The following is a 25,000-nucleotide window of genomic DNA, read 5'->3' as shown; positions in this document are numbered from 1 at the left end:
GTGTGTGTGTGTGAGATTTGGGGAGAATGCTGTCCTGGTGCCCGGTGCCAAAATTTCCAAATCTGTGCCACAGTAAGGAGAATACGGAGAACATAACTGAGCCTTCCCTTTATGATTTAGGGTTATTGCTGTGGCCAATTAACGTGTTAGAGATGGAGGTGGTTTCAGTCACAGGTCCCCTAATCATTGGACTTTATTTCCTCGAGTGAGTGAAGAAATTAGTAAAAACATAGCAGCTACCATTTAAAAACTGTTTTTCAGTGCTGAGTTTTCTCTGTTTAGGGTCTCATTTAATCTTCACAGGAAGTCACTGAGATAGGTACTGTTGTATCCATTTTTACAGATGATGACTAAAAGGAATGAGTGACCTGCTTGAGGAGCTGAGGGACAGGGAGGTGATTTTTACTGAGAACAAAAATAACTCCGAGATTTCTGTCTCCTACACCGCACCCCCCACCTCAAATTTTATTTTATTTTATTTTTTTTTTAAGATTTTATTTATTTATTCATGATAGTCACAGAGAGAGAGAGAGGCAGAGACATAGGCAGAGGGAGAAGCAGGCTCCATGCAGGGAGCCCGATGTGGGATTCGATCCGGGGTCTCCAGGATCGCGCCCTGGGCCAAAGGCAGGCGCCAAACCGCTGCGCCACCCAGGGATCCCTCAAATTTTAGTTATAAAAAAATGAAACAAGAAAATTCCTGAAGAAGCATATTTGGTGGGGAAAAACCCCTACCAACCAAAGAGTAATAAAGCAAGCTGATTAATTTTTTAATAATGTATTGCATAATCTATGTTATGTAGCCCTTTCTGCTAATTCATCCTCTCCACCAACCATTTATAATTTTCTCTAAAGAGACTATTTCAACCAAGAATGTGGCTGGTATTGAACCTAATTTTAGCAAGATTCCCCTCCAGCAACTGCCATACTTGTTCTCAAAGTGTGATCCCCGGACCAGCAGCATCAGCAACATCTGGGCACCTGTGAGAAATACAAATTCTCAGGCTCGCACACCAGACCTATAGAATCACACTCTGTGGGGTTGTCTAGTGATCTGTGTTTTAAGTCCTCCATGGGATTCTGATGCACACTCAAGTTTGAGAACCACTTACTCCTACTATACTGCCAGTTGATTTATCTTTTTGATGTTCATACTGTGTGAAGGGAAAGGGCTGAAAAAAAAACCACTTTTTCTCATCTTACTGGTGTAACAGATTAGGGAATACTCTTCTAAGGAGTTTTGTTGCTGCCATTCTAAATTTTCAGATGGACTTCTAAAGATAAACTATAAAACTCAAAATATTTAATAGAATGCTCTTAATATAAGTATGCAAAAGGGCTGTCATTCTGTGGTTATCAGAGAAAGCTTGAAACCAGCCTCTGGCAACAAGATATCAGGGAAAATGGGCATTCTGAAAATGTGGTGTAATCAGTTAACTGTTCAACAATACCTTTTTTTGTAGAATTTCATTACATAGGACATACCAAGGTGACTGATACCTGTCCATTCCTAAGGACTTGCTGAAATTATTTATTTATTTATTTCCATGAAAGTGTTTTTGCACACTTACTACATTCTAGGCACCCAGTCAGTGGGTGCCGAAATATAACAGGTAGGAAAAAAAAAAAGATCTTAGCCTTGTTCTCTTGGACCTTACCGTCATGTTGGGGAGAAGGACATTAACAATATTATCATATAAGTACATAATTATGAACAGGTAAATATTTTGAAAGACAGATATAGTATGTTGTGGGAGCATGTAACAATGACAATGGACACTGAAAATTCGCCCAAGCTGAATTTCATCACTACTCATCCCCATTGCCGGTGAAGCCAGGCTTATTTCCTTAAAGTAGTAAACCATAGTAAACTGGTATGCCCTATGAGAACGTTGAAACACTTTGTATTCTGCTTAAGAATCCAGGTAAAGTTATTGCAGTTTTGCTTACTTTTTTTTTTTTTTTTTTGTAATCTAGGCATGGGCTAAAAAAGAGAATTGATTGGAGAAGAGCAAATGTAATTTTCAGTTTCTTAAAAAGTAGAAAATGATATCTCTTAAAAATAGCGATCAAAGTTATTAGTCCTAAAATATAGAAGACTTGGAGTTATTTTACCTTGACATGTAACTTCCCATTATGGAGACAGGAATTGGTTCTTTGGCATTATTATAATACCCTGTCACGGGTAACTACATTTTCTCTCTGTGCTTGAGTAGAGCTTGGTGAAACACAAAGTCTTTGCTACGGTTTTAAAAACTGGTGCGTATTATTTGATGTTCACATAGTGGACTTCCTTCCTTTGTTTCCTAAGCCCTTTCCAAAATCTCAAAGATCAAGGTAGAGAGACTCAATTGTATTTTTATTATTTTCAAAATGATTAGTTGAAAGGATTGCAATATTTAGAGCAAATCAACTAATTAAAAATTTCAGAGTATAACAGATTATTTAATTATGATTTTTTTCTTCTTTAATCATTGATAATGAAGTCATAATTAAAATATCAGTGAATTCAATAATAGATGGGGTTTCAACCCAGCTCAACTAATGGTTGATAATTTTTTCCCTTAAGGAATAGATAAAGCAAGTAGCAATTTAATTATTGTGAAGGACTTTTGGTAATTTTAAAATCCTACTTATTTTCAATGAAAACAACTTGATCAAAGAATCTTCAAGTAAATAGCATGGATATCTTACCTGATTAGAGGAGACTTTCAGACGCAATTCAGATACTATCAGCATAGCCATAAACAATTTTTAAGACAATTTAAATAAAAGCTTTTATCATTTATGTAAATCGAGAACTGAAGGTGAAAGAAATTGATGAATTAATAGATATATATAAAATATACATATATATTTTACTGTAATTGATGAATTAATAGATATATATAAAATATACATATATATTTTACTGAAGATATCACCTTTTAAGACACATGTAAGGTACTTTGGACTCAAAAACTTCAAGAAATCTTTGTGACTGAACAAACTAGGGATGAATGTTAAGTATGAATCTCAGTAGTTAGCTCCAGGATTGGCTCTGAGACAACGCTTTGAAGTATATTGTAACTTGGGCTCATGGGTGGTAGGTGGACCAGAAAGTCAGGAACCAGGTGAGTAATTCAGTGAGAGCCCAGCAACTAGGATGTATAAAGTTCTGGCATTGGGCAGTTGGAACTAAGGTCTTAGATATCACACAACAGAAGAAGATCTCAGAAAACAGTCAGATACCATCAGGGAGGTCAGGATTCAGTCAGAAGATCAACAAGAGAAGTGGGTAGGGTAGGCCCTTGTCCTGGAGGAATGCAAGTTCAAGGAAGAGAGCCAAGGCAAGTGTCTTATGTTTACGTAATGTTTTTCCATTTACAATGTGTGTTCAAATGCATTAATTTGATAAATTCTCACAACAGCCCATTGATCTCGATATTCTCGAGTCTCCTTTTGCAAAGAAATTCACTGAGGCTCAGGGCAAAGTCATATGTCCTGTCTAATGTCATGTACCTAATAACAGTCAAAGCTGGGATTTCAATCCTAGCCTCTGTCTTCTGGTTCAGTATTCTGTGGCCTCTCTAGGAGTATTTCCTTTTTAAATTTGTGTCATAATCATATTTCCCACTAAAATGTAAAGCACCCTTTTACATCTTGTACATCACTCATCTCAGAATTGTGACCATAATAGAAACTTTGATTAGATAGTGTCTTCCTACCTAATAGGCAACTCCTTCCAAATCTGTTTGGTTCTGTCTTCTCTAACTGATTTCTAAATGTGACATGCCTTAAGTCTACTTGAGCACTCTTTGTCCCTCTATTGGACATACTCAGAGTGGTTTCACTCACTTCCATAGATTTAAATGTTATCTGTACTCACTCCTTGGCTTACAAATGCTTGATTTATGAATTTTTTATTTACAAAGATATTAATATCTATTTTAAAATTTTATATATAAACACTTCTCAATCTAACTCAGGATGTTTCTTTTTCCAAAATAAAGGTATGCTATGTCATCAGAAGAGAAATTCATAGCTAGTCACTACTATTGTTGAGTTGTGAATAAATGGGAGGATCTAGGGATAGAGAGGGGTTTATATTTATTCCTGTGGACTCCAAAGTGGCCAAGATAAAGTTAGAACCTTGGAATCCCAGAACAGGTGCTTTTGTTAATGGTATATGTCTGATCTAAGGTCTTCTGTACTGTAATTTACAACATCGTGACCAGCTTTAAGTGTGAAACATACAAATATAGAGAGAAAAATCTTACTTTTTATTGAGAAATTAAAAGTGATGGAACAAGTGGAAGCAAGAAAGAGAAATAAAAAAAAAAACCTGTTAGGTTTGTCCATTAACTGATTGAAAAATATAAAACTGTAATTCTTAACAACACACTATCACTGAAATGTATCTAAGCCTACACCCAGGTTTGAGGACTTCTTGAAGCTTCTGATGCTAGATGGAACACTGCTTTGAGCTTCCTAATTATATAGCAGAAGGTAATGTCTTTGCTCATTAGCAAAGACAAAATGTCTTTGCTCAACCTCAAGAAGGCTATTGAAGAGGGAGCTTGGGGGACAAAATAGGAATAGAATTCAGTGGATATCACAGAAGGTTTCAGAGATTTGAGAAGAATGTAATTTTAGAGTAAGATCTGGACTGAAACTGTGGACTACAAATTGGTTAGCAATGGAACAAAGGAACTTCAGAAGAAATTTGGCACCCATCATTATTGTCTTTGAAGGGGACTGAGCTCTTGGGGAAACAACGTCTCTAAAATCCAATGCTCTCTTGTACGTGTCATTGGCTATAGAAACATGGTCTAAATCAATCTCCCTCAGCTTTCCAAAGATCAAAGAATAGATTGCTTTGTAAGCTGCTGCCTGCAGAGAACTGAAGATCACCTGGTGCAATGGTTCTGGTGGGAAGAGGTGCACTTGTGGCTTCTCTTCTAGTCCAGTTCCTTCCTTTCAAAAAGACTTCCCTGGGGGCACCTGGGTGGCACAGTTGGCTAAGAATCCTATTCTTGGTTTTGGCTCAGGTCATGATCTGAGGGCCCTGGGATAAAGCCCCTCATTAGGCACCCTGCTAAGCATGGAATCTGCTTGAGATTCTCTCTCTTCCTCTCTTTTTGCCCCTACCCCTGCAATAAATAATAAATATTAAAATAAAAAAGACTTCTCTTCCCTCATCCCTTTCTAGCTAGAGGTTAAGTAGCATGCCCTTTTTTGAGTCGCCTTCAGAAAGGGGAAGATGAAATGAATTCCTGCAGTAGGGGTTAGATTCAACCAGATGACTTCTACAGCCCCTGGCAATTATAAGACCCCATGATTTTTCTGAGTGCATATTTGAATGAATAGATTTCTGTTCATTAAATGTTTTAAAGTGTTCTATTCTTTTGTAACCACTTGACCTTATGGCTAAAGTAGAATTTTGAAAGAGAGTAAAAAGCTAGAAATTCAAAGTAAATTAATTAAAAAAAAAAAAAAAAAAAGAAAACCAATACAGCAATGTAACTGCATAAGGATTAAAGGAACTATAAAAGTTGTAAGCAAATAATATTTTGTGTATTTATTTTGTGCTTACTTTGTGTTTTTCTATACCTTATATTTAATCCTTGGGATAATCCTTTGAAGTACTGATGATTATGTTCTCGGACAGAGGCAGAGCTGAGGGAGAAGGAAGGAAGTAATAGATGTAAAAATCACATGTTTTATTGAAGAGTGAAGTCAAGCCTGGCTCAGGTTGATTCCAAAATTCGAGTTCTTTCCAGTGTCGGAAATACCTTTCTTAAACTAGGCCTAGATACTTGGAATGAAACCTGAAGGGTCCTTTTGAGCTCTCCACCCCCAGCATGTCCTAGACAACATACTCAGCCTTCAGGTTCTGTGCTAATACTGCTAATAGAAAAGTCTCTACATATGTGCTCACAAGATAACCCACTCCAATCTCCCCAGAATTGTGATACAAGACTTAATCCAGATAATTACCATTATCTAGCTTGCAAAGACCTCAGAAAAAAATGTAGCTTTAGTGTTCTATTTAAACATATTCCCTGACTGGGCAGCCTGGGTGGCTTAGCGGTTTAGCGCTGCCTTCAGCCCAGAGCGCGATCCTGGAGACCCTGGATTGAGTCCCATGTTGGGCTCCCTGCATGGAGCCTGCTTCTCCCTCTCTCTCTCTCTCTCTCTCTCTCTCTCTCTCTTATTCTCATGAATAAATAAATAAAATCTCTCTAAAAAAAAAAAAACATATTCCCTGACTATTAAGATGACATGCTTAAAGGTCAATTGGCTAAAAACAGCTAACAACTTTTATTTTTAAAGAGCTTATTGACAAATCATGTTCAACAATGTGGCTATTTCTTTCATTTGTACTCAGGTGCAACCCTGTGGACTCTTAACTACAGTCAACCCTCATTATCAGCTAGTGAGTTATATGCCGAACACCTCATCTACAGTAACCTGGATATTTTGCCACTTAGAGCAAATTTGTTTTCCTGTTTTGGAAGGATGTTGGGGAAGAAGGAGAAGGAGGAGGAACAAAACAATAACAAAAGAATTTCAGAGTGGAGTTCTTTCCTGCAGCTGTTTTATTATGCTATTTTAAAAATTTGCTAGTATTAATAATATATGGATATATTCTTTGTATAAAGTTTAAGCAACATATGATTTTAACCTAAAAGTGAGTCTCCTATCCAAGCCACCCCCAAACCATTCTCCTCTTTCCACAGATAATCCTTAGGTACTTATTTGTCTACCCCTAAAAAACTTGTTTTTATGCATTCACGTACTTACACATATCTAGAGACATATTTGTGATTTGTTTACATACTATATAGCTCTGCAATAGTATGCCTAGGGGATCTTTTCATGTCAATGCATAAAAGTCTACCTTATTCATTTTAACAAATTGCTGAGTGCGAGTGTAACACCAGTATGTTAATCATTGTCCTACTGATGGATATTCAGGTTGTTTGCATTTCACAACTATGATAAACAATGCCGATAAGAGCAGTAACTTATTCTGAAAATACAGTGTATTAATACCAATTACTTGCATTTTGAAAACATTTTTTGTGTAAACTTTGACTATGCTCAAATGTCAGTCCTTATGGGTAGAATTAATTTTTAAGAAAGCAGATAAATCTTATTAAGTGATGATCATGTGTCCTTTATCTTTTTCTCTCTCCCTTCCTCCCTCTATTCCTTCCTTCCTTCATCCATCCCTCCCTTCCTTCCTTCCTTCCTTCCTTCCTTCCTTCCTTCCTTCCTTCCTCTTTCTTTCTAACTTTGGGGAAGATAATATGTGCAAGATTCCCTCGGAGAGCAGCTGTGATGTGAAGTTCTGCACCATTTTCCCTCATCCATAGCTAAGGATCAAAATGATAACAGGTAACATTTGTTAGGCACTGACTAAGTACCAGGTTTTGTTGTACTCACTGTACACAATTAATATTAACTTAATTTGTTCTCATAGAAGAATTAAGAAGTAGGCACAATTATTATGTCCATTTTGCTAACTGGAAATTGTCCAAGGTTGGTACCAGACAAATGCGAGGATGTCCACATGGTACACCCTAAAGGCCTGGACAGGGAGGCCTTAACCCTGGTGGTAAATGGCAGAAGGGCAGTCCCATCTCTGCCCAGTGTCAACAGCTCCCAATCAAGATCTGTTCCATACTTCCTGGGGACCCAAGGTCAGGATGATCCATTCCTCGGTTTGCCCGAGACTTTCCCAGTTTTAGTTCTGTGTCCCAGTCAACTTCACAGTTCTGGGCAAACCTAGATGGTGTAGTCACCCTAGCCTGAGTAGTGTTTGTTTTGAGGAAAAGTTGTGGAGAATAGCCTCCTAGTCATCAAGGAGTTTGACAGGACCCTTACTGTGAATGACTGGCAGCAAATATCTACATAAACCGTTTTGTATAGTGAAAGTGTATTTTCAGTGCTACCGCTAGCTAATTTAACTTTAGGAATAAAATTAGATTTAAAAAAAAATTTATTGTGTGTAAATGGTAAAGTCAAGGTTGCTAACTTTCTCTCTCCATAGGGGTACCCTCTGTGACATACAAAAGGATGAAAAAAAAGAAAAGCCCTACCATCTGGGTTGTATTCTAATATATCAGAACACAGAGGATGCTGAAGAGGGACCAAACCACACAAACTCCCAACAGCAAAAGTTATTATTCTTTTTTGACTTTTAATAACAGGCGAATTAAATGCAATATCCTGTCTCTACCCATAATAGGGCCTGCAGAATATCTAATTCTTCCTTGTTTTGATTGCAGTCAACAGTCTTAGCTACTGCATTATGTATATTGCAGAGATTTAGGGCCTGTGTGTGTGTGTGTATGTGTGTGTGTGTGTGTGTGTGTGTGTGTGAGAGGGAGAGATCTGGAATTAACCTCATTATAACAAAGATGAAATGTCCCTTTAAGAAAAAATTTTCAAAGCAAAGATTGCATTTTTTTTTTCTTGAACAGTCTGACAATCTTGATATATTTAGAGTTGCAAACAGAATGACTTTTTTTTGTTGTTGTTAACTCAGTCACAAATTGCAAAGGGGATCAGCAAACCAGGAGTCAGTCATGTTTCTTGGCAGATGGTGGGTGCCAAGAGAGGGAACGATGGGACTATGGCCATCCTTACAAAAAGAAACACAAGACATAGGCCTGTTTGGTAAGATTTATAAAGCCTGACATAAAAACTACCTCATTTGAAAATTGCCTTCCCTAAGGAATTATGCTAAAAATGGCCAGCTCCCAGAAATACAAATAAAAGAGTCGACCAACTTTCACCTCTCAACCAGTTTAGCTCTGGAATTGTGCTTAACACAACACCAAGTGACCGAGTGAGGGACATCTTTGACCAAAACTGTATTTGATAAAAGTGCCATGAAGCTCAGGGGTACAGTGGGAGGCCATCAGTTTTGCAACAGTTTGTTTCTTTTCTGATTTAAAACAAAAAGTGATTTTTATGCACCAAGGCATCTAATCCTTTAACAGCATTTATCCTTTGCCAGTCACCACTTTCCTTGGTACATGCCAAACTATGTAATCTGAGTAATGAGAACATTTAGAGTCAAACTTTGGGGGATGTGGTGAGAGACGTGGCCCTGAAAACACTGGGGACACTTTGTCCCCAAGGTTGGGTCAGTAGGGAGGTAAACGATGCTCTGAATAAAGACAGAATGTTCTGAGCTCTTATCAAACAAAAACATTACAAAATTTGCCACCTCAGACTTTTTGATGGAAGAACTAAAGATACGGGTCCTTTTTACTAAAACAATGGACTTTCTGATTCTCTCCAGAATATATTTATTGGACATATATCTCATCCCCAACTGGCAGCGGGCCTCCTGCAGAACAAAGTGAAGGGTGAGCTGGCCTTGTCCCCAGAGGAGCGGGTGTCTCCTGATCTCATCTTCTCCTGCTCTCACTCTCATTACTGTTCCTGCCACTCTGGCTTCCTTGCTCTTCCTCGAACATGCTAGAACACTCGCTTACCTCAGCGCCTTTCTACCTACTGTTTCTTCCATCTGAACAGCTCTTGTCCAAGACATCTCATTTTATTTACTCCCTGGTTAAAAGTCACCCTTAGGAGGGAAGTCTCCTGTGGGCCAGCACATAAGAGAGCATGGTATGTGCGTGCATGCACATACACCTCTATACCCTTTTACTGTTCACTTATCCTATCTTACTTTTCTTCATATCCATTTTCTTATCCTATCAAAATTATACATATTTGTACTTGTTTATGTCTTCATGAAGTGTCTTCCCTTGTTATCATGGAAGTTCCATGAAAGCAGAAAATTAGTCTCTTTTGTTGATTGCTATACCCCTGGCACTTCCAATAGCATCTGGCATCTCCATAGATACACAGTGAGTAATTGTGGACTGATGATTGAGTGAAGCAGTCAAATTGGCTGCTCTATTATTCACACCCAGGAGCTTGGTCTAACTCAGTGCTTTTATGCTTTGATATCCTGAAGATCATGAATCAAATTCCAAGTTACTTAAGAAACCTTCAAGGTCAATAGTTTTATTCTGTGTCCAGGAGAGGATGGAGAGCATGAGAGAGGGCACACGATGAGGCCTCTGTTTCTCCCCAACATCTTCTCCTGTATCCTTCAATTACATCTCTGCCTTTAGCAGCTTTAGACAGTGGGCTTCCTCAAAAGATTTTTTAAAAAAGATTTTATTTATTCATGAGAGACACAGAGGGAGAGGCAGAGACACAGGCAGGGGGAGAAGTGGGCTCCCTGCGTGGAGCCTGATGTAGGACTCGATCCCAGGACTCTGGGATCATGACCTGGACCATAGGCAGATGCTCAGCCATTGAACCACCTAGCTGCCCCCACAAAGATTTCTTGTAAAGGTAGGATTTCCTAAGTTAAAAAATAGCAAACACACACACCAGAAAACAACAACCAAAAAAGAGAGCCACCATTTGAAGGAATCGGGGTGAGGGATGTTCATTCTTTGCCTCTTCACTTCTATCTCTATCCCTTAGGAACCTGCAAGAAGGGTGTATGATCTTGGTGAGTGAGTTGGCTGGATTCTAGTGGTGACTCAACTTACCCCAGGACAGAGCCTGGCCAAGGCCATAAACGAAAGTTAGAGTTTCATGTTTTAACTGTTTTAGAAAATAACCTTTAAAGGTAGTACAATGTTAGGAAATTTTTTTTTTCTCTTAATCACCTTATATTTCAGTGTGAGAGAAGTTAAATCAAATGCAAGTCTTTGTAAATATATGCAAGGTCTTTCCTGAAGAGTCCTTATTTTGAGAGATAAAATTTGCATCATTCACAGGGAGGCTATTAGAAAAACAGCAGCACCTAAGACTTAGACAATAAAAAATTGTTTGGATTCTTACCAGTTGTCCACTGTTGACTGTTGAAGCGGACAGCTGTGAGCTCTGTGCTCAGAGTTTTCACATGGCTTACATGTCCTTGGGGGGATCCTACAGTTGTCATTTAAACAAACATATCTTTGTCGTGTTGAGAGAGGCATCTAATTTCATTCTGTTGGAGTGATGTGATCTAGGGTTGGTGCTAGGCAATTGGGAATATTCAGTACAATTCAGAACGCCTTAGGAATGAAGATTCTCACCGTCTTTGGCAAGTTCTTGTCAATAACTGGCTGAAGGGGATTGAATGAAGGCCACCTATCAAACCGCCTAGAAGAGAATCCTGTTCATTTGTTTTTAATTACTTTGCTAAACACTGGCTCCTGAACTCCCAACTCTGTCCCAGCAGATCTATTTTCTCCAGGAGCTGCTTTACTGCCTTCCAAATGTCTCTTTGGAGTTTTTTTTTTTTTTTTTAAAGATTTTATTTACTTAGAGAGAAAGAGAGAGAGAGAGAGAGAGATCCTGCACCTGTGCATGAGCAGGGGGTAGGGGCAAAGGGAGAAGGAGAAGCAGACTCCCTACTGAGCAGGGAGCCCCACATGGGGCTCAATCCCAGGATCATGGTATCATGGCCTAAGCCGAAGGCAGATGCTTCACTGACTGAGCCAGCCAGGTGCCTCTTTAACATATATGTATTTTTAAATTTTTATTTTTATTTATTTATTTGAAAGAGAGAGAGAGAGAGAGAGAGAGAGCATGGAAAGAGGGGAAGAGGGAGAGAGAAAATCTCAAGCAGATTCCCCGCTGAGTGCAGAGCCCAATGCCTGGATTGATCTCACAACCCCAAGATCATGACCTGAACTGAAATCAAGATGCCTAATCAACTGAGCCACCCAGGCACTCTTCTTTTTCCTGTATTTTGTGCACACCTTCAACATACCAGTTTTTCTACAGCAGAAATAGATTTTAAGCTGACTCTAGGTCTGGTTTAGAGCTTATTCTATTGACAAATAGTACTAACACCTCTGGCATAGCATTGGGGTAGGGATTTTCTTTTTTTTTGCTAGTTTTTGCTATTTATTGCTATTTTAATCTCTCTTATTATGTACCCCTCTCAATAATGAAAACCTTCAAAGACTACCTCTTGCCTGCAGAATAAAGCCCACATATAGCAGTCTGTTGTGAGAGGCCCTCTCCATTGTGGCCTTCTCCCTGTCTTCCATGAAGAACCTATTTTCAAGCAGCCTAGCCTTCTTACCATTGAACAAAGCCTTACTTTGCTTTCTGTAACCTCGGTGAAGGCAGTTGCCTTTTCTAGGAATACCCTTCCAATTATCTTAGGTGATTGAAACCTGATTCAGTTTTAAAGACTCAACTGAGTATTGTTTCTCATTAGTTTGCATGAGGCTTGTGTCACTGGTGATAGCCAATGTGGTACTGTGCATATAAGGGCAGCTGTATGATCTCCAAATAGGAGCTTGGTGAGTGAAAGGACCAGTTCTAATTGATATTTTTTTAATTCTTTAAAGTGCTTTGAATATCATCTATGTTGAAAGTATCTCTGCTGAAGGCAAGGAGAAGTGAATAAACTCAGAATTAAGAACTTGTGTTATATACCTTTTTTGAGGCTCTATGATTATGTTTATCTATCTAGTGGAAGCCTAGGGAAATTCAGGTGATTTTGAGTGTGTGTGTGTGTGTGTGTGTGTGTGTGTGTGTGTGTGTGTTTTCCTTTTCTTTGTCTGGAGAAATATGGTCACAGAGATGTGAATTTTTCCCCCCTGGAAGAATTCACAAACCTCTCCTGGAGAATGTAATCATTTGGAGAATGTATTTCATTTTCTATTTACTTTGCAATCTAGAATGTTCTTTCATGACTGTTATTTCTTTTCAGTCTCATGACAGTGGTAAGACACGTGTTTTTCTTTCTGCTTATAGATGAGAAACTTATGACTCAGACAAGTTTAGTAACTCAATCAAATTATGAGGACAACAAAAGTAGAGCCAGGCATCAAACCCAGGTCTTCTGATGCCAAAGCCAGTGTTCTTTCTTCTATACCACCACTGCCATCTGGAACCTGGCAAGAGTTTATACTTTATTTCTATTGTTTCTCTTCAGAAAAGAGCAGCTTTGAAAATATATTTTAAAAATAAAGTCCTTTAAGTAATTTTTTTTCTTTTTTGATATGTCATAACTTGGTAGCTCGTATATGTAATTTGGCAAAGAAAGGAGTGTCATAGAAGGCTCTATGTCTGAAATTCTCCTAAGATGCTCTTGCCCTGAATTATGTTATCAAGGCACAGGAAATGCATTTGCTGTTGGATCTCCTGCCACTGATACAGTGACAGGAAACATAGTGACTATAAAAGCCACCTGTCTTTAAAATACCTTTCAAATTCATAAGGGTTGCTTCAAGTTCAAGACATCAAGATGAGCACACTTATTTCTTTCTCCTTCACTCATTTAGAATAATATTAGAAAAACAAAAAATATGCAGCACCCACAATGGAAAGAATTGTAGGTAGTTGTGAGCAGATGAGAAGAGGGAAAACAGATGCTTTAAGAGGCTTATAAGTGGAGCAAAGAGGAGGAAACAGCACTCTAGAATATCAGAGAAAGGAAGTGCAAGGATAGACGTCACCAAGTTGCCTTGAGAAGCTTTGGACTCAGAACTGGAGCTTTAGTCCAAGATGTCCAACAGCCAGGGAGTAGGTGTTCCAGAAAGACAAAGCAGTCATCGTAGAGGGAAAGATGTTGTTAAAGAAATAGTGTCTCCAGGGGCACCTGGGTGGCTCAGTGGTTGAGCATCTGCCTTCGGCTCAGGTCATGATCCCAGGGTCCTGGGATCGAGTCCCACATCAGGCTTCCTGCACAGAGCCTGCTTCTCCCTCTGTCTATGTCTCTGCCTCTCTCTCTCTGTCTCTAATGAATAAGTAAATAAAAATCTTTGAAAAAAAAGAAAAAAAAAGATTCGAAAAGCAATGTGTCCTGATTCTACGGGAAGAGGCCAGTGGAAGTTCTGAGTTGGGTACTTCCCTAGACTCTGCTCTGTATTCTTCCCTCTGCTGACCGTAATCTCTATTCTTTCTCTGCAATAACTCTTAACCATGAGTGCAATAGCTTTCACTTGAGTTCTGTGAGTTCTTCTAGTGAATTATCAAACCGGAGCCTGGTTTGTTAGAACCCCTAGAACTTTCAGTTGATGTCAAAAGTGAGGGTGGTCTTATGTCGGCTGTGTTCCCTCTAATCTTGCAGTTATTATGCTTCTTCTCAGGGATACACAGAACTTGTTTAGGGGAATAATGAAACAGCATCCAGGGGTGACAATTATGTAGTAGACCAAGGGAGGAAATTGGTTTAATTTACAACAGATATAGGCAGGCCTGTAGAAAAAATATTTTCAAGGGAAAGATGAAATTTGTTTCAGATAATAGCTGCTGTTAATAAGAAGTTGCAAGGTATTGCACGGTGGGAAAGCCTGTAACTCTTATATTCACAAAATAAAAAAGAATAACCTGAAATTCTAGGTAGATTGAAACACTTTCCCAGGATGTCATGTTTCAAATACTAAACAATTTAACACCTGGCTATTTTTCAGTGGTTAGTAAAGTGTAAGACAGGAGGCTGTATTTAACCTTGGTGCTTGTGCATTTTCCTCTGAGTGGCACAAGGGTTGTGACATGAGAAATGTAGGCAAGAAATGTAATTATGAGCATTTTCTGACTTTGTGATGAATATTGTGATGAATAGTCATGATAATGTAAAATTTGTTTACTGGTTTCAGCTTTTAAAATAAACCTGTGCACAAAGCATGGAAGAGTTAATCATGATTAAAAACAAACACTAATACTCTCGCTTTGATGATGTTCAGATAGAGCTCTAGGTGACAGGTGTTGGGAGATGAAAGTTAGGCAGGAGAGGAGGATGCAGTGCTAAGGATACAAACACCCTCATTTTACAAAATGAGAAGTCAAGAGAATCTGTTGAAAATGGATGAAAAATGACACAGTGATGACAGAAGTGACACAGCAGAGCATTGGGTTAGAGAATGCTCTACCTGGAAAAATGCAAAACTCAACCCAATCACATCATCAACAAAAACATCAATTCTAGGTAAACTGTAGATGCTTTAACTATGAAAGGCAAAACAATGAGGCTTTGGAAGATAATAGGGGAGAATAAATTCATGATCCCAATAGGAAGGAATCATTTTTAAACATATTGAACGTGAAGGTGCCCCAATCTTAAAGGTAAGGATTGATGAATTTGACTATAGCTAAATTAAGAATATTAAAAATATCTGAAATGGCAAAAAGGCAGGTCACAGATATGGAGCTATTTGGAGAACTCATAATTAACAAAGTGTCTATATCCAGAATATGTGAAGAACTCCGATGACTCAATAAGAAAACACAGTTTGATAGAAAAATGGGCACATTTTTAAACAGCCTCTTTAAAACAGTATATGTGTAATTGGTCAATAAACATAACAAAAGGTGTTCAATCTCATTGGTCCTCAGAGAAATGCAAATTAAAACTGCAAGGAGATGCTGCTACACATCCATAAGAATGGCTGAAATTAAAAAGTTTGACAAAATAGCAAGGATTTCCAGGTATATTGAGCACCTGGAACTCTCATCCAACTGCTGGTGGGCATGGAAACTAGTCCAACCAATTTGGAAAGCAGTTTGACCTTATTTACTAGAATTAAAGATACTGTACCTCATGACCTAGCAGTTTCTCTCTCAGGCATATATCCAACAGAAATATGTGCTAATGTGTAACAGGAGACACATATAAGAAAACTTAGAAGCTATTTAATTATTATAATTTTATTTATAAGTGTAAACATTGCAACAACCTAAATGGATTAATAAATTGAAGTATGGTTATATAGTGGAATACTACATAGTTATGGATATGAGTTACAACCAAACGCTGTAACATGAATGAATCCTATAAAAGTAATATTGAGCTAGAAAAAAACTGATATAGAAGAATATATACTGCAAGATCCCATATACATAAAGTTAAAAAACAGGCAAAACTACCATGTGGAGTGATGCATTCTCAGATGGCAAAAAGTATTAAAAAAAGCAAGGAAATGAAGACCACAAAAGTCCGGAGTTACATTTAAGGAAAGTGAGTGAATTATGACTCAGAAAGGCATGTAGGGAGCTTCTGGGGGCTGGAACGGCTCTACTTAATCTGAGTAGCCAGTCCAGTTTGCTTCAGATGCATCTATGCTTTATGCCCTTTTTGATGGGTGACGTATTTTATGCACCAACTCCAGCTAAATTCTCTTCTGCAGTCACAGGAAGTTAATAGGAAAATCTCCAAATGACAAACATATTATTTGGAAATAAGAACCAAAATAAACAGTAAAAGTATTGTTTTCTGTTCCACATTTTTCCTTTTTAAATAACGTATACTTACTAATTTCATCATCAAGAAAATCTATCACATTGTATTTACATTTTTGTATTTGAAAACATCTATATTACCAGGTACCCAGATTATAAGCAAATAAATTTGCTGGCTGAGTTGACTTAGTTTGAAGAATTTTAATTTTGGAATGAATTATTTTGCCTTGCCCTATATATTTATGGAAATTATCTTATGCATTCAATAAAACGTTGCCAAAATCCTTTCTTTTTTCTGTGTGACTTTTCACACAACCTTTGAGAACTTTGAAAAGGCTAGAAATAATGAGCGAAGGTCTTTTTGTTTCAGGAACAACATCTTTTCATACAGTTATTGAGGACTGTGGCCATGAGGAGAGTTCATAGTCACAAGTTGGGCTTTTATCTTTCCTGACTTCATTGCATTTTAAAGGTATTTGTTATTAATATAAGTAGCAACAATCACAAACAACCACCATCACCAGTCAAAAAACCAAACAAACAAAAGAAAATATCTACCACTGTACAAAAACCCAGGGTTATGAAGCTCCTTCCTTCCTTCCTTCCTTCCTTCCTTCCTTCCTTCCTTCCTTCCTTCCTTCCTTCCTTCCTTCCTTCTTTCCTTCCTTCCTTCCTTCCCTCCCTTCTTTCTTTCTAAAAAATATTTTATTTATTGATTTGAGAAAGAGAGAGAGTGAGCAGGAGTGTGGGGGAGCGAGGAGGGGCAGAGGGAGAAGAAGGAGCAGATTTCCCGCTCAGCAGAGAGCCTGACATGCGGCTCAACATCATGACCCTGGGATCATGACCTGAACCGAAGGCAAATGCTTAACCAACTGAACCACCCAGGTGCCCCTGAAGCTTCTAAGAGCTAACCTAAGGAAACAATGCCCTCATCACCCACCACTTCAGGGATGTTGCAGTATATTTAAGGTGAAGCATAGCTTTAATATCAGACATTCTCATTAGTATTTTACCCCAGGACTTTTCACCAGAGAGACAAGACACTTATAAATCATTTTAATTGCCAATTTAAACACATTCTGAGTTCACTGATAAACCATACAAGGAAAAAGTTGCTTCTCAAATACTGAAGCTGCCTACTTCTTGATTCCTTGTTTGCATTTACTCCTTTTGGATTAGTTTCTATTGAAAAGAATCACAGTTATTGTGGTGAGCATTTCATAATGTATATAATTGTTGAATCACTTACGTTGTACACCTGAAACTAATATTATATGTCAGCTATGCTTCAATTAAAGAGAAAAAAGAAAAAAGAAAGATAGTTAGCAGGAAAAAGGTATGTAAAATTTTCTTTCCAAAAAGGCTCTCTTAAAAAAAAAAAGGTTTTAAAAATTAGTGTAGACAAACATTCTTCCAATATTAAAAGAAAGGAGATTTGAAAGTTGAGGTTCTCCTCTATTAAATTAACTTCTAAAAATATGATGAATTAAACTCCCACACCCTTGGACAGGGTTACCATAACATCTATGATGAAATCAGAAATTTTTATAAAGGGAAAAATAGTCCTTGTTCCAACTCGGTAGCTCTCTTTGACTTTCTAGCTTATGTAGAGAAATAAATATGACTGCTTGCTCTGAGGAATCTGTTGTCTCAAGGCAGTTAAGAAGCACCATCAATCAATTATTCTTGTATGTTTTAAAAAATATTGTGTGCTTTAAACTCGCTTTTTAAGGAAGCATATTGAGACATCTGGATTCCTTTGCCTTTAGATTTTTGGAACTATCAGATTTTTGGAACTATTTTGGTCTCTTTTCAATTGTAAACTATTCATCGGATCATAATGTCTCAGTACTTTTCAGTGTTTACAATAAAAATAATTGACACCCATTGCACTGATTTATGACATGGATGGGAGCCCCCCAGCTGCCCCCTCTCATTTCTGGCAGGTCACCTTGTCTCTGCTTCTGAGCTGTGTTGCAGCTAGGCAAGCTCACTACTGTATTTTTTTCAAACTTTCAATGCACATTTCCAAAGAATAGTCATCTTGGTCCATCTATGCTCTAAGCATTGATTAGATCTTTCTTGAAAAAGCTTCCATTTCAGGTATGGGAGTTAGAAGATAAGTAGTTATAAGCATAAAGGTCAACAAATCTGTTTTTAAAACAGGGCTGACAACCAGCTGCAGGCACTGGGTTCAACCTACACGTGTGTACTCTAAAATCAGTTCTGACTCATCTGCTCTGTCTGCTTGGCACCCCTGTTTACAGGACGCCTTGAGCCTTCTCCTGTAGCAATGCTTTTGGTAAATAGCTTACCCTTGCTGACAGGGTGGATGAAAAAGAGGACAGCCTGATCTCGGTTGATAAAATGTGTACCATGGTGAAGGCATGTTTTGTAAAGTCTTGAGCAATTATTTAAAATGTCTGTGTGTGTGTGTGTGTGTGTGAGTGTGTGTGTGTGCGCGTGAGCTCACTTTATGTGCTAGGTAATGATTCATGTTCTGAGGGTGTGTTTTTCTCTCTTAAAGAGCTGGCAGCCAGCCCGCCCTCTCAGAAATGGGAAATTTCTTGAGCTAATTTGGACATGCAGGCTACGTTTTTACACCACAAAGCTGTAACGCTTTGTCCAGACAGTGCTGCCAATTATCTGTGAATATCCTTATTCAGTAAAGACTTAAAAAACCCCAAACACAAAAAAGCCAGATCTTTTTGCCTGTTTGGCATATAAACATTCAGGGTGATTGTATATTGATATCACTTCTGAAGCAGAATGGAGTTATCTAAAGGGGTGACCTGATTATCTTGGTGAAGAGCATATAGCTACCATCCATCTTCTGAAAATAGACCCTTGGGTTCAAGAGCAGGCCAGAAGGTGAGAACTTTTGGATTAAACCCCGGGATAATAAGGGTTGGGCCCAAGAATTTAGGCATTTACTTACCTCCTTACAGGAAAATACAGATCAAATAATTGATCTGGAGATGAGGATGAGGGCACCTCCATTTGTTGCGTTCGCAGGGCTAAACTTTTCAGTGGGCTCCTTCCTTCGGCACCAGGAGCCTTACTGCCCTGTGGTCACCGTAGTCTCTCTGGCAAGAACAGTGAGAAGATTCTGTGGTGAGAATCCAGGGAAAACCCGTGTGGCATGTCCAACTTAGTCAACCAGGAAACAGGCAAAAATGAAGGCAGATTTTGTGAAAGTTTTGTTTTGTGTTTCCTGCAATATAAGAAAGCAGAGTTTTCTGTGAGGGCAGAGAGATGCAGGAGGGAGGCTAGGATGACCGATTAGAAGAATAAGTACAGGAGGCAGAGAGGTGTCAGCACGCACTCTTCCGTGGGTCCTTAAAACAGACAAGCAAATAAAGCAAGCAAAAAATGTGCTTCCCAAGTAGAGGCTGGAGGATTAGTTTTGTCGCTTTCATAGAGGGCCTTTTAATTTACAGCGCGCTGGCGTGAGGTATTAGGTCTGCCACCAATTAACTTGGAGTGTCAACCTATGTGCCAAGCTGTGTAGTATGTGCTGGGAACTCAAAAGTGTGTAAGAAACAATTTTTGCTCTTAAGGGTTTCTTAAGCTCCCCGGGAGAGAAATACTTACAAATAATTACAATACTATGTGATAAGGGCTAGAATAGCAGCAAAAAAACAAAACAAAACAAAACAAAACTCCCAAATACATGTACTATGATTACACATTCTGCCTAAGGTGTTTGGGACTGGAGAAATAATTTCTGCACTTGACCTTGAAGACTGTGTGGGACTGAGGCAGGGGAGGCCATTCTAGGCAGAGAGGAGAGCCCGGACCAAGGCCTTGAAAGGGTGGCTGTTGGTGGAGGATGGGGCTATTTTAGAGAGGAGAGAGTAAGTGTTTGAGAGTCAGAGGACAACTCCAGGTTGCTAACCCTGCTAGGTGGCCGTTAACTGGATGTGTGATTTAGGGTACATTACTTAGCCTCTGTGAGTCTGTTTCTGCATCTGTAATATGGGGGCATGATTATTCCTCCGGCAGGGTTGTTGTGAGAATTAGAACCATCAAAAGAAAGGGGCTGGAACAGTGTGTGGACAAAGTAAATATGCAGTAAATGGTCAGTGTTATTCTGTCTTCTTCAATTAGGCTGCCCCTGCTGCTTTGCAACTGCAAATCATTCAGAATTATCATGATCTGATCCTGGAAAGGGCTTCTCAACATCAGCCATCTGCAAAATGGAAAAGCACCTCCTTTCAGGGTTGTTTTGAAGATTGGAGTTAATGTTAAACACAGGCCCAATTAGGGCCCTTGATAAACGGTAGAGATCATCATTACAATTTTAATGACACTTCTCTCTCAAAGACCAAATTACATGTCTATTCTCTTTATACTCTGAAGAAATTATGAATTTGTGTGTGTACAGAACTGTACCTTTTGCCAATGCAGAGGCTAAACCAGAAAATCACATTTGAAAGTATCCATATTTCCCCCCAAGGGTGATGTGTCACATTAATGAATGTGTTTCGGTGCAAGTTGGTATAAATAGTCATCCAACCATGTTTGTTTTTCCATTGCTGTGTCCTGTGCCAAGCACCGTACCAGGCACCTGGTAGATGTTTAAAGAAATACTTGCTACATGAATTAATGGGTAACTCTGTAACTGGTTTTGTCAAACACAATTTTCTTTTAAATGGAGGGAAACAACCTTTAGATCCTGAAATTACTTTTAAAAAACTAAGTTCCCAAACCATTTGAACAACTGAACATGCACAAATTCATGTGGTATCAGCTTGTGGGGAGGATCGTGCTGTTCCAAAAGCTTTGTTTGCCTGGAGGATGCACTAGTCCAACCAGTCATTATAATTGCAAATAGTTATTATGTCTATGATTATTATTATGACATTTCTAATAAGTATTATTGTAGAGGTCAACCTAATGTTATATCAATAAGCCAGGACTAGAATATCTTATGTGTTCATGTCATACTTTTTCTTCCTGAAACTATATTTAAATACAGGAAATGGGAGAAACTCCAGCATTTTTTAGTTTCCCAAAGAAGCCTCCTTACCTTTGACGCCCACCCAATTGCATAATGCCTCTGGGAGGTCATGTTGCCACTGTTTTTTTTTCTAGTTTTAATTATGAGTAATACTAATAATAAGGAAAATAGTTACATGCAGGCTGGTTCAAGCTTGTGAAAATTGCACTCGCTCTCTGATTGAAAAAATGCTGAATTTCAGAGGGAAAAATCAACTTGGATGCACTTGAATCTCCTTATCACATAATGCAGCCAGAACCTCAGAGTACCAGTGCTCTCTCCACTGGCTTCCAAGCAGAACTGGACTCAAGTCATGCCACACAAGTTCATTGCTGTCTCACTTTTAAAGGGCTGCAAGAAGAGAAATCACAGTTTGCCTTAAAAAAATGTATCAGTTCTTTAAGAACTTATTTTCCAGTCCACATTTTCTTTTAAAGGTTTTATTTATTTATTTGAGAGAGAGCATGAGCAAACGGGATACGGGGGCGAGAGGGGAGAGGCAGAGGGAGAGGGAGAAGCAGGCTCCCAGCTGAGCAGGGAGCCCAACATGGGCTCAATTCCAGGACCTTGGGATTGTGACCTGAGCACGTAAGTGGAAGGCAGACGCTTAACCAACTGAGCCACCCAGGCACCCTTCTGGTTCACATTTTAAATAAAAATTTCTATCATGACAAATTTAGCTTAGATCCTCTTATCTGTTCCTCAGGAGAAAAGGAAAGAAAAATATACCTAACCAACACGTTTTTTTTTTGTTTGTTTTTTTCTTTTTTTTTGTTACCAGTTATTTGGCCTAGATTTAAAATCCTTCAGCTAATAGAAACTTTGAAAACCTATTCCTTTACAGATTTGAAAACTAAGGAGTTTGGTAAGGGAATTGACCCACTAAATTGAGTTTTAAGAGACCCCCTGGCTTCTTCTCAAACTTGTACCTTTTTTTAGTTTAGATCTTTGATATTTTAGTTGCTGCCTTTTGGATTCATAGTCATCACTATCCTGGGCAACCATGTTCACATGTTTATTTCACCATTGTCATTGATTCACTGAGCAGCTATAATTAGGTTGAACATATAAAATTACTATTTTTGTAGATTTTAAATAAAAGACAACTCAATGTTCAATCTTATACATATTTATTGAGGACCTACATGTGAAAAACAATTAAGGTTCAGTTGGGTAGGGAGACTAATCCAAGAGACGCCAGTAGAATACCAAACAACAGCTTTTCAAAGATTCACTCTACTGATTTGATACAATTTTCTATTTGCAAACAATGTTGTAGGTGGCACTTAATTTTTTTGAGAAGTTGCTGGTTTGCCAATCAGGTGGTTAATTTGCCTGATCAACAGAATTGAACAAAATTATTCTTAAAGTTTGCTGGTTATAAAGTAAAAATGTTGTACCTATTTATTTTTAAAAAGTCATTAAATAATATGGAAATCTATAAAATAAAAATTTAAAGATTTTGCCTTACCACCTGGATTAAACTGTGTTAATAACTTAAATTTTATTCCAGACTTCTATTTTTTTCCCTTTATTTTACATATGAAATGAAATCTGTAGCTTTTGTCCCCCCACTCAGAATTATGTCATGATAGTTCTCTTACATACAAAGCACTTCACTTCTGAAATCAAGACAAGTCATTATGTCCACTCTTCAATAATCTTTTTAAATAGTAATTTCCCACATTTAATTGGCTTTTAATTGAGTACTTTTCAAAATTAGTTTTGATTGTGGCAATTGCCCAAAAACACTAAGAGAAGGTTTATAGTCTCAAAACACTCAAAACACTTTCATTTAGAGCCATCTTTTAAGGAACATAAGGTACATGCAGCAGCCACATGATTTTAGCATAGTGGGTTGAAAACAATACAAAAATAGTCATTCAAATGTCTTATCTCTGCTACACCAAATAAGAACCAACTTAGAATCCTAAAAAGAAAAAAGAAAAAAGAAAAAAAGAAAAAGAAAGAAAAAGAAAAAAACAAAACAAAACAAAACAAAAAAAACCCCACAATGCCGTCCAAAAGCCAAAATTAGAACTAAACTAGGCTCCCTGGGAGGAGGGAGACAGATGTGCCATGGCAGACATAAAATGATGTTGGTGTCATCTTTTTTTTTTAATTGAGATATGACTGGTATATAACATTATATTAATTGCTGGTATACAACATAATGATTTGGCATTTGTATGGTCTCATCTTAATTTTAGAAAAGATAACGAATTTTGAATGTCTACATTTAAGTTCACCATCTCCAAATTTTTCTTAAACCTCCTCCATCTTACACCACTTATTTGCTGATGAGCTCAGGAGACCGAATGAGTAGGTAGTGTACAAATGTTAAGGAATATCTCCAAAATAATGCATTATGCTTAATTTAACCAATCTTTCCCTCCCTGGACATAGTTGTAGTTGAATATAACATGTATGGAATAGAATCATATTTTCTGCTAGTAAAAGTTCTCATTCCTGGGGCAAACATAAATATGTCAGCATTTTAATGGGTTTCCACCAAAAAAAACACTGACTTACAGGGGTTCCACCAGCTGACCAACTGGATAATACTGTCATGGTCCCAAGGGTTCTGTGTCACAATCAAAAGGCTTGCTGTTTCCTCTGAAGTGAAGAAAGATACTGGACTGGGTGATCCTGAAGGGTTCTTTTCAAGAACAGGAACATTTAGTTCTCGAGTTTATTTGCAAAGCTATCAGTACTCCATACCCAAGAGACAGAAAGAGCAAAATCTACATCTACAAATCCCAGATTACTAAGAAATCCAAGTATTGATCCCATTGTTGGTAAGGTTTTTTTGTTTGTTTTGGGGTTTTTTTTTTTTTTTTGGTACTTTTTTTGCATCTTCCAAACTGCAGATATGTTCCTACATAAGGAAAAATAGTATGCACCTGGTCTTTTCAACTTGAACTACAGAAACGTTTACTCTTTCATTTCTTTTATATTGCAAACCCTACTAGTGAACCTAAAATGTTATGGAATTTGATTTGAGTGAAACATAACACGGCTAAATAGCTGTGTATTTTGTACCAAATTTGCACCAATAGGGCATCTGTACCAAAAAATTACAAATTATGAATACTATCTGTCTATAGAAAGGCAGTTTCATTTTCATGTGACTTGGAATGTGAACATGAAAGTCTTAGGAAAATACAAGGTTTTGTTCTTTCTCCACCTCCACATTGTATGTTAAAAGCTGAAGTATAAATCATTCAGGACAGATCGATATGTGTGGAAATCTTACTTTTTTATCTATTGAGAATGATCAATGAAAAAGCTTTAAAGTTACCTAGGACAAAATGATTTTTTTTCAAATGCTTAATTTCTTTGGCAGTATAATATTAGAAGCTGGCTATAGCCTATCGTATTTTTCTCTCTCTCTCTCTCTTTTTCTTTATTTTGGAGGCTGAGAGAAGGTGAAGTTAAGAAATCCTAAAGTGGTCAAGTGTTGTCATGTTTTGCAGATAATACTCTAGGTGCTCAGCTTGAATTACTCTTAAGTCATCTTATACCGATGAGTGATTTTTATATAGTAGGGCCTCAGATTATGTCTGCATTTCTACCTCTGGAAAATATTTAGATGATTGCCTGAAATGTTTTTTTTTTTTTTTAAAGTCTTTTATTTGTAGATCTGGGAAAATTAAACCAAGACTGGATGATCAGGCTATTTCTTTATAAAAAGTACTAGGCACATTCCTTTATTATTAACATGTATCATTTCTTTGCAAAAATAATGCATGTTATTCATTGTAGAAAATTCCCCAACCACAAAATAACCCATAA

General features: G+C 37.8%; 1 long non-coding RNA gene across 6 annotated transcripts in view; it reads left to right on the top strand.

Moving 5' to 3' along the window:
* The window catches only part of LOC140639744 (uncharacterized), a 77,951-nt gene that overhangs the window by 1,347 nt on the left and 51,604 nt on the right, over positions 1-25,000 (top strand). For 2 of the 6 annotated variants that reach the window (XR_012036362.1, XR_012036360.1), the window contains exons 2-4: positions 7,291-7,383; positions 16,574-16,675; positions 20,314-24,003. This is a non-coding gene — a long non-coding RNA (uncharacterized lncRNA). Of the gene's footprint in view, positions 1-6,370; positions 6,419-7,290; positions 7,384-8,038; positions 9,289-16,573; positions 16,676-20,313; positions 24,004-25,000 lie in introns of those variants that run through there. The other 4 variants (XR_012036361.1, XR_012036357.1, XR_012036359.1 and 1 more) reach the window with 4 other exon arrangements.

Source organism: Canis lupus, chromosome 1 (genome assembly GCF_048164855.1).
Source record: "Canis lupus baileyi chromosome 1, mCanLup2.hap1, whole genome shotgun sequence".
In the NCBI taxonomy this organism is placed as follows: domain Eukaryota; kingdom Metazoa; phylum Chordata; class Mammalia; order Carnivora; family Canidae; genus Canis; species Canis lupus.
This window is presented reverse-complemented; position numbering and strand designations above follow the sequence as displayed.